Source organism: Nuphar pumila, chromosome 9, assembly GCF_984573655.1.
Source record: "Nuphar pumila chromosome 9, dmNupPumi1.hap1.1, whole genome shotgun sequence".
In the NCBI taxonomy this organism is placed as follows: domain Eukaryota; kingdom Viridiplantae; phylum Streptophyta; class Magnoliopsida; order Nymphaeales; family Nymphaeaceae; genus Nuphar; species Nuphar pumila.
In genome coordinates, this window is record NC_143257.1 from 37,550,676 (window position 1) to 37,561,951 (window position 11,276).

Sequence of the window (11,276 nt, forward strand, 5' to 3'; positions counted from 1 at the left end):
TTGTTGTAATAGTTAGTTGTTTTTACCATTCTTGAACATTTTACATTTTAATAATACGGCAATAAAGATTAGTTTAGACTTGTGTGTTTGAATACAAAATATTCTTGTTCCCTGAGTTCGACCCGGTCTCATCCACTAGTGAGAACCGGTTTTTATTATTTGATGTCTGGTTTTCACATGTTTTACATTTAAAAATCTTTTCAAAATTACAACGATTTAAAAGAAGACATCAGTGCCCTAGCATATGACATGTTCCACTTGTGCTTTTTCTGTCAGATTTACTTTCAGTGAAGTCAGAATCACTGTATGAGATTAAATCAAATGTAGATGATTTTGAATAAAATAACCCAAAATCAACTGTGTCTTTTAGATATCTCATTATTCTTTTTACAGCTTTAAGATATGATTCTTTTGGATTTGACTGAAATCTAGCACACAGGCAAACACTGAACATTATATCTGGACGGCTAGCAGTTAAATAAAGTAGTGATCCTATCATACCTCGGTATAACTTTATATTCACAGTCTTACCATCTTTATCTCTGTCCAATACAGTAGTTGTGCTCATTGGAGTATTCTTCGAAGCAGTTGAGTTCATGTTGAACCTTTTCAGAAGTTCATGAGCATACTTAGACTGATTGATGAAGACTCCATCCTTGGTTTGCTTAATATGCAGTCCAAGAAAGTAGGTGAGTTCTCCCATCATACTCATTTCGAATTCTTTCTGCATGGACTTAGAAAATTCTTCACAAAGACTTTTGTCAGTAGATCCAAAGATGATATCGTCCACATAAATTTGAACAATTAGGGTATGATCATTCACTATTTTTACAAATAGAGTTGAATCTGCTTTGCCTACAGAAAATCCGGTTTTTGATAAAAAGGTTTTAAGTCTGTCATACCAAGCACGAGGTGCTTGTTTTAATCTATATAAAGCACGTTTTAGTTTGAAAACATGATCTGGAAATTGTTCATTTTCAAAACCTGGAGGTTGTTTTACATACACTTCTTCATTTATAAAACCATTTAGAAAAGCACTTTTAACATCCATTTGATACAGTTTAAAATCCATATAGCTTGCATATGCTAAAAACATTCTAATAGATTCAAGTCTAGCAACAGGAGCAAATGTTTCATCGAAGTCAATACCTTCCTCCTGATTGTATCCTTGAGCTACTAGCCTTGCCTTGTTTCTAACAACATTACATGTTTCATCAAGCTTATTTCTGAAGATTCATCTTGTCCCAATGATTTGATGATCTTTTGGTCTTGGTACAAGATCCCAGACATCATTTCTTTAGAACTGATTCAGTTCTTCAGCCATAGCTAACATCTAGAACTCATCAATGATAGCTTCATCAATCTTCTCTGGCTCAAGTTGAGAGATGAATGCCATGTTTGCTATCTGTTCCAGCTGAGCTCTAGTTTGAACCCCCTTGGTCAGGTCTCCCAAAATATGCTTTTGAGGATGATCTCTGATTTCAGCAAATGTTCTTTGAAGATCATCTTCATTAGGATTAGTTGTGTTATCTAAGAAAAAATATGAACTTTCAACATCATCATCGTTAGTCTGCTTATGAACAGATTGATCAATAGATTCACAAAAACTGACATGCATAGATTCTTTAACAGTATTTGAACTCTTATTAAAAACTGTGTATGCTTTACTATGACTTGAATATCCTAAGAATATGCCTTCAACAGATTTAGCATCAAATTTATCAAGGTTATCTTTTGTGTTAAGGATAAAGCATTTGCACCCAAAGACTTTAAAGTAGTCTATCCTTGGAGTTCTGTCATAGAATAATTCATAAGGAGTTTTATTTAATAAGGGTCTGATAAGAACTCTATTTGATATATAGCATGCAGTATTAACAACTTCTGCCCAAAAATATTTAGCAAAATTATTATGATGGAGCATAGTTCTAGCAAATTCCTGAAGGGTTCTATTCTTTCTTTCCACCACACCATTTTGAGGAGGAGCTCTAGGAAAGGCAAAGTTGTGTGAAATACCATGCAAGTTACAAAAATTTACAAAAAGATCATTGTCGAATTCTCCTCCATGGTCACTACGAATTTTGATAATAGTAGAAGATTTTTCATTTTGTAACTTTTTACATAAAATTTCAAATTCATAAAACGTGTCACTTTTGTTTTTCAAAAATATTACCCAAGTAAATCTTGAGTAATCATCTACAATGACAAAAGCATATTTATTATGATTAAGACTAGCTACTCTAGAAGGACCAAAAAGATCCAGGTGGAGAAGCTCTAAAGGTCTTTTACTTGAAATAATATTTTTTGTTTTGAAAGATGATTTTGACAATTTTCCTAATTGACATGCATCACAAAAATAGTCTTTTTTAAAAGATATTTTAGGTAACCCACGTACTAAGTTGTTTTTAGCTAATTTAGACATGTATTTTGAGTTGACATGACCCATTCTCATGTGCCATAAATTTTGAGTGTCATTATTAGCTATAAGGCAGTGTTCAATAATATTTTCTTGGTATAATTCATATATATTATTTTTCCTTATTCCTTTTAAAATAATATTTTTGTTGGTGTCTGCTATAAGGCATGCATCATGTTTAAAGCTAACATTATAACCTGTGTCACACATTTGACTTATACTTAAAAGGTTATGTTTTAAGCCTTTAACAAGGAGAACATCTTTGATAAGAGGTTTATCGATATTACTAATATTGCCAATACCAATTATCAAACCTTTGTTGTTATCTCCAAAGATGACGGTTCCTCCTTCTTTATGATGAAGAACAACAAAAAGATCTGGATGTTCTGTCATATGTTTTGAACATCCACTATCTAGTATCCATCTGTTCTTCTTCTTTGGAGCCTGCAAAATATCAAGTAAAAATTCTTTGTGGTACCCAATCGGGTCCCTTTTTGTTAGACTTTGGAACCCATATCCATTTTGATTTGGGTTTGTCTACAATTTTAGAGGAGTACATAGTATGAAAGTTGTAATACTTCTGCTTAGGTTCAGCAGAAAAAATAGTCTTTTTATTTATACTAGACGGTTTATTCATGAGAGAGTAACCAATACCATTCTTATAAAAAGAGAGTTTTTGAGAAGATAGGAGTTTATCCAGGTTCTCTTTCCCTTTGGTAAACTTAAAAACTGTTTTCATAAGGTTTTCAGTTTTGCATTTTAATTCTGAAATTTCTACTTGAAGATTTTTTGTCTTGGAATTAGTAGAACTGATTTCTGAAGTAATAATAAGATTTTTCTTTTTCAACTCAGAAATTTCAATACTGAGTTCTTCATTTTTATGGAGAATCTCTAGATTTTCAGATTTCAAACTTTTGTTTTTGAGAATCATTTTTCTTGATTCTTCAAAAAGTTCTTGAAAAGCATTTTGAAGTTCTTCAAAAGAAAAATCAAGGGATTCACTTACAGAGCTTTCTGCCATGAAGCACATGTTGGCGGTTTCAGCTTCATCATCACTTGACTCTTCACTTGTGGATGGTTCTGAATCATCCCATTGAGCATGCAGAGCCTTTTTCTTGAAGAACCTTTTCTTTGGTTCCTTGATTTTGGATTTCCTTTTTAGAAGAGGACAGTCACGCCTCATGTGACCTGGTTTATTACATTGATAGCACATGGAATCTTTCTTTTCCTTGTGCTTATTTGAGAACCTGTTCTTTCTCATGAAACGCTGAAATTTTTTAGTAAGCAGCGCGATTTCAGATTCTTTTTCTGAGTCCTCATTTTCAGAAAGGGCTGGGAAGGCTAGAATTTTCTTTGTAGGTTGTTCCTCTTCCCTTCTTTTCTTCATATGTACTTCATAGGCCATAAGATTGCCTATTAAGTCATCTAGTGTAAACTTGGATAAATCTTGAGTTTCTTCAATTGATGTTGTCTTTTTCTCCCAATCAGTTGTGAGAGATCTCAAGATTTTCTTTACCTTATCAGTCTGAGAATAGGTTTCTCCCAGAAATTTAAGGTCGTTGGTGATGTTTGTGAATCTTGTAAACATCTCTGTGATGAGTTCATCTTTGTTTATTTTGAACAGCTTATATTTTCGAACCAGAGATGAGATATTGGCTTTTTTCACTTTGTTGGTTCCTTCATGAATAATCTCCAGAGAATACCAAATATCATAAGCAGATTCACATATAGATATTCTGTTAAATTCATTTTGATCAATGGCACAATACAAAACATTCATAGCTTTTGCATTCAGATTAGCCATTTTCTTTTCTTCATCAGACCATAAGCTATAGTCTGAGGATGGAGATGTGTATGGATGCTCAACAATTTTCCATACAGCAAAATCTATAGACTTTAGAAATATATTCATCCTGCATTTCCAATATCCATAGTTGGAGCCATTGAAGAAAGGGGGGCGAGATGCGTGTTGACCTTCAATATCACGAGCATAAGAGGTTGATGTCATTTGTGTTGGAAGACTTGTTATGTCGAAACCAGTAAACCTGCTCTGATACCAAATGAAATTTCACTAAGGGGGGGGGGGGTGAATAGTGAATTATGAAATAGATCGATAATAAAAATTAAAGGCAATCAGGCACAACACATAAAGCACAAGATTTATACTGGTTCGGTCGAGTTACTGACCTACATCCAGTCCTTAAGCAAAACACTTGAGCCTTTCACTATAACATTCGAGTTACTGGATAAATAGTACAACACCCTCTTCCTCAGAGGTCTACTTCTCTCAACAGAGAAGGGAAACACCCTCTTTCCCAGAGGTCTACTTCTCTCAACAAAGAAGGAAAACACCCTCTTTCCCAGAGGTCTACTTCTCTAAACAGAGAAGGAATACAGTGAATAACAGAAAGTTACAATACTTCCTATAGAACCTTCAGAATGATATGAATGCACGAATGAAGGATTCTCATAATGTTCTGTACTTTTCACTCAGATGATTCTCTTTGTCAAAGAGTTATTCTTGACTTTTTCTCTTTCTTTTCTCTTTCTTTTTCTTGGCTCTCTTTTTCGAATAATGAATAGAAATTTTTCTCTTTGTAAGCTCACATCTTGTCTGAGATATTATTTTGTTAGTGTATATATAGTCTCAAGAAAATAGTCGTTGTCTTTTTGAAATGGTTGTCCTTTTTGAGATGTGAGATGTCAAGTCATTTCAAAAACAACTTTGTGTAAAAAGATATGTGTACTATTGTATTTTTGAAAAAGTCTTCTTTCTATAAGTGTAGCATTTGGGGTACACTTTTCGTTGTAGTATTTTAGGTGTGATATATTTTGTAAAAGGTCTATTCTCATAATAAATTATTTGTAGTATATTGAACGTTGGATTGTAAATGATCATATAGTTTTGTCTTTATTCAATTTAATGATTTGTAGTATATTAGTATTTTTATTACAAATCGTCACTTCTTTACTTAAATGTAATAAATGCTTTGTTGAGTACTTTACTTGTAAATGGTCATTTCTCAAAATGCTTTATGAGGTGTTATTTAATGTCTACAGAAAAAATGATGACTTTAAGTAAGTCGACATTCTTTAGTGTGGAGTTTATCATTAAAATAGTCATTTCTTAAATGCTTTTGAGGTGGTATTTAATGTCTACAAAAAGAATGATGACTTTAAGTAAGTCGACATTCTAGAGTTGTATAAAGTAACTAAAGTCTTTTTCAAACACAATATAATAATATTAGTTTTCTTACATTGTCAATTCAAGCTAGACGATTTTGTATTATGACTTAAATTCATTTTGTCTTATTCTTTCATACTTGAAATCAATAGTTTTTTTATTTCTTTTCAAGTTGTCTTATTCATAAATGCATGTTAGAAGGTACAATTAATGCTTTTGAAATCATGAGCTATTATATCTTGTCAAAATACGTTTTTCATAAATGTTTGTAAGAGGGTACAATGATTAGTTTCCAAAAAGTTGCTTTTTGAAATATCGTATGCTTTTATGAAACATAGCTTTTATAAATAGATGGCTTGTATGATAAAGCATGTAATATGAGATATGCACTATGCAAGCTTCTGAAGGTTCTGTTACATATGACTCTAAAGAAGAAAAAAGTCTTCATCTTAAAGTAGCCGATTTCCTTAGATGATCTTTAAGAATGTATGGCCCATCAAGCTTTTTCTTCAGAGAGTATGATTCAACCAAAGGTTGTACTTGAGCAGGTTGTCTCCATTCTTTTTAAGTGAAATAACCTTACATCAAATACTCGTTAAATACATGAAAAATCATATCCAGTCATAATATAACATTTTTCATGAAGGCATATCATCATATCATATTAAAGCATATATGACAGTATATCATATTATGTGTCATCAAAACATAGTTTCTCAACATTGTCATCCATCATCAAATATGTCTTCAAAATTTCTATTTTCTCATCCAAGATCTCTTTTATCAAGAGATCTCTTCTCAAATCTTTTAAAATCTCCTTCATCGTCTCTCTTTTTTCCCAAAAATTCCCCAAGGTCTGAACCCTTCATTTATTCTACAGAAAACATCAGGCTTTCCATCATGGTTCAAACGAGAGCGGGAAGGAGAGCAGCTCAGCAAGGTAATGACAGTGAAGTGGAGGAAGTGAACTCTCTCAGATTGTCCCAAAGACATGATTAAGAAGAGGATGATGTTGACCTAACAATGTACAAGATATTCCAAAAGATGATGGCAAAAATGATGTCCGAACAGGCTGGAGCAGGTTCAAAGAAAACACCCTCTAAGAACAAGATCAAGAGGAAGCCAGTGAAAAAGCATGTCAGGATCAACAAGAAGAGAGTTCAATAGGACAGCACCTCTGAGGGTATAAAATCGACAGAGGAGGATTCCGAGGAAGAACAGTTTGTGTTCATCCCAAGACATCTGCGACAACCCAAGAAGGTGGCAGAAGAGCCTGAATCAGTGAATAAGCCTAGAAATGGGGTCCCGATAGAAGATTCAATTCAAGCACTGACTAAGATGGTCAAGGATATGCAAATCTGAGATAAGGGAAAGAAAGTATAACTAGGCAAGACTTCTATCTAGGGTTGGATGAGGATAGCAGCCTGGAAGACCTCCCCAGAAAGTTCATTAAGTTCGATGGGTCCGGCGCCCGAAAGGCTCATCTCGCCATGTTTTTCGCAGAGTGTTGTGAACACCCCAAATTTTTCAAAATCTTTTAAATATTCTCTTTTTGCCCCTGATTTCATTTTCTGAGCAATTGAGTCACTTTTAAATCTAAATTTTAGTTCATTTCCAATTTTTACTGAAATTAAATTCATTTTATATATCTAACTCGATTTCGGATCTGGATCCATTATCAAGACCAAAATCTGAGCCTCGTTGTCCAACTTTTAAATTAAAATTACAGAAAATACCAAAAATAGTTTTTAAATAGCTGAGACAGTCCATTTGGCATCTGTTTGGATCCATCGTGTTGTATTTCTCGATTCGAGTTTCAAAACTCGAACATTTTCTCAAAACCTGGATCCAAACTCATTCTTTTGAAGAAATTTCCCCAAAATAACCCTGACTTTTCAGAAAAACTCTTCTTTTGTAAATATTTTGAAATTTTCTAAAAGTAGTTTAAATTCCTTAGTTTTTAGAATTTTGTCTTCAAAAAATACAAAAAAATATTGAAATTTAAGAAAAGAACAAAAATAATAATAATAAAAAAAAAATCCAAAAAAAAATTAGAAACTATGCAGTTTACTCTTTTTTTTAAACTTGTTTTTGTTAAAAACCCTCTCTTAAAACCCCTTTTTGAAAATCAAAGACCATTTTTTAGAAAAAAACTTGAAGGAAGCCCCTCTTTGGAATTTTAAGAAAATGGCAACGGCCATCGCCTTCTCTCCCGCTGGATGGCCCTCCATCTCCAACGACTCCTCTCTCTCGAACTATCCTCTTCTTCTTTAAAAGGGGAGTATACAGAGGAATTCCTCATCCATCGACTTCATCCACCAACATCCATTTCCATCCATTAACGCCTGCATTCTCAACATCATTCGATATAATCCATTATCCATCCTTCACCCTCCATCGCCCTTTCTCTTCTCCCCTCCTTCTTCTTCTTCATCCAAAAGGGAGCTCAACAAGAGAGCAAAGGAGAACTCTCTCCTTCAGGACTTCTACAGAGTTATGGTAAGTGTCCCTCCTCTTCCCTCTTCGATTTTCTATAAGTGTTTGCATATAGTGTCATTCTGCTTCAGATCTTGTTCGTTCTTCACTTATTTTTTTTTCTTTTAAGGCATCAAGGATAAGATCGATTTGCATATGGCAAAATTGGTCTACCTGTCGCTACAACGATAGAATCATTGATTCCAACACTTGTTTTACTCCCTTTAAAATTTTTCCTTCATCCCAGCAATTTGAATATTAGTTGATTTGGTATGATGCATTTTCCCTTTCTTATTCCGATTTTGATTTCCTTATTTTTTCTATAATTATTTGTTTACATTAGATCTTTAGTTGCATCTGGTCTATGGTTTTATATGTTGGCAATCGGTGATGCCTCGCAATGGCATCATTGATTCCCCTAGACTATACATTCCAATATGTTTCAAAGATTTATTTTCACTTCTCCTCTTTGTCTCGTGATTTCCCTTTTAATTTTTTTTTTATTCTCTGTTTATAGTTTGATTTCTCTTCTGAATCCTTGATCTTTTGTTTACGTTATTTGTTATATTCATCTTTATTACCTTTTGTGCTCTTTCGGTAATTTTATTTAGTTTTTCTCTTCCATACTTCGTAGCATTCACGATAGAGCCCACATTAGGTGTGATTACCTTCATCCCAACGTCCTGAGAGGAGTTGTTATGTCTCAAACATTTAAACCTGTCTCTCAATAGATTGGAAAGATATCCCCAGTGGAGGGGCCTTTGAAAACCTCACAGTTTACTCATTCCCAGGAAATCCCCCCTTCTGTGAAACATCCAGGTTTTAGGCGTCCACTTGTCCACTTTTCTGCAAAAACTCCACCAGGTTGAGATCGGCTTGCCTGTGCAAGTCTCCTTGCCTTCATCCGTATATATCAGGCATCATAACATTGATGGACTCATGGGAAATCAAATGCTAATCATGCGTCTATAGGTCTGGGAATGGCCATTAGTTAATTCAACATCACAAGTATAACTAGGTTGCAACATGGTAACATTATTTTCTGCATGCGATGACATCCTCTGTATGTGTATTCATTATATGATGGTTATCTCTCATTTTGAGTCCTTCCCCCATCCATATACCTATTTTCTTTAGGACCATTTGCCTGCAATGCATATAGTATACATTACACTGTAAAAACTCTGTGCACTTCTGCATATCATTTACCATTTTTTTTCATGTCAATCTCCAATTTGCATTATTATTTCTTATGTCACGGCCTTCACGGCATCTCGTTTGTCATGTTCTCGTTGGTTTATTTGTTTTTAAGCATCCATATTTTGCCAATATGTCTTACATTCCAAACCTGCACAACATTGTTTATATTCACATTGGTATGTCATCCATTACCCCAGTTCAGTATCGGCATTTCTTTTGGGTTTTCCCCATCACCTCTTATCATAATAATGTTGTCCTTGTTAATTTCGTTATCCCCTTCTTCTTTTTTTAGTGATTTTGTTTAATATTCCTTCTTATGCTCCAAAGCACAATAGATGTTTATGTTCGATTGCACTATAAATAGGGACCTTCGTTTCTTGAGTCTCGTTGCCATATGTGTTGATGCCACATATGCTTACATTTCATAAATCTCCTGCTTATTCTTGTTCTTAGCATCTGTGCATACATGTTCTTTCCTGAATTTTGTTACAATATATATATCCTCTCTTCCTGTCTCTCTCTTTTCCCTCAGCACATACATACGCTTTTTTGCATTTGATTCTATAATAGATTTCAGTTAAGTAGCATCATCATGATCAATATTTTTCATCACATTCATGCATTTTAGTGTTACATATTCAGTTCATGGCATTTTGTCCTGATCTTTCATCATTCAGTTAACTGTATTTAACTTCAACATCATCTAATATCTCCTATATTTTTTTTTTGAGTGTTGCAGCATAACACAACCACCCTGCACATTCTGCAAATTGCACTATTCAACTCCCTTCCTGCTATGTGTATCAGCCATCGGTTGTGGCTCACAGCATCCTAAAACCTCCATTGCTCACCCACCTATCATTTATAGCCGCCCTTCCATTTTTTTTTATATCTGCCAGCCAGTTCATCTTGGGTAAAAAAAAAAATGAAAGAAATGATGGTGATCCTAAAGGGGGAGGAGGTGGTAATAGTCTTCCAAGTGCCTTTGACATTTTCTGATAATTCTGAAAGGAATGTGATATCTAGTCTTTGTTTAGTGTTCTGCATTTGACTCCTATGATTTTGGATTAGCTTATTTGGACTGTTTTTTTATTCTAGTGCTTTATTCTGACACATAAACATTATGCTATGAATATAAGGAAGAACATGACTTGCATCATGAAGAAAAGAAACAAAATATCATCGACAGTCTTGATTGATCAATGAGATTCTCGAAGGCTGTAAATTCCAGTTCAGTGGAATTAACATCAGGGGCAGCTGGATAACTTGCCAAACCATCAAATTGCTGTGTTGTTGAAGTACAGGTAGTGAAGGAAAGGAGAGTCTATCGATAAACAAAAGGGGGTTTTAATGAGGGGTTTAACTATAGAAGAATATGATAAAAAAAATTTGTTTAGTGACATACTTGCAGGTGTAATGACTGGTTGGACGTCTATCAGAGTTTTGGTAGAAGGTAGGTCTTGGCTTATGCCAAGGTTCACTGGTTTGTTGCTCTATTGGAGCGAGCTCTTCTCTCGAATTGATATCAACCTTTTAAGTTGTAAATGATTGATATTCCATAGCATACAAAGATGTTGAGAGTTTGTGTAGACAACAGTTAATGAGCCTTCATTCGGCTAACAGCAAATCCTGGCTCGAAATAGGGTATAATGTCAGATGTGCAACACTTAGACGGTAGTATATTCTATCATATGCTTAAATATATTGTTAATAATCATTCTGTAGATAACATATTCATTATATTTACCTGTTGTGTAATATTCACCTGTTGCTGCCACATCATCTGTGCACAAACACTTCATTTTCCTGCTGAAGCACTTCCTTTACCATCTATATATATTTTCACTATTACCTTCTTCACCAACACCAACACCCCTTGCTTACAACAACCACACACTTACCACTGTGCACACTTCCTAATATGTGTCTTCTTTACATACATTTACAGCAATGCTCATCATTGCTGTAAAATATTCATTACAGCAAATGTTAAGAACTGTTGTA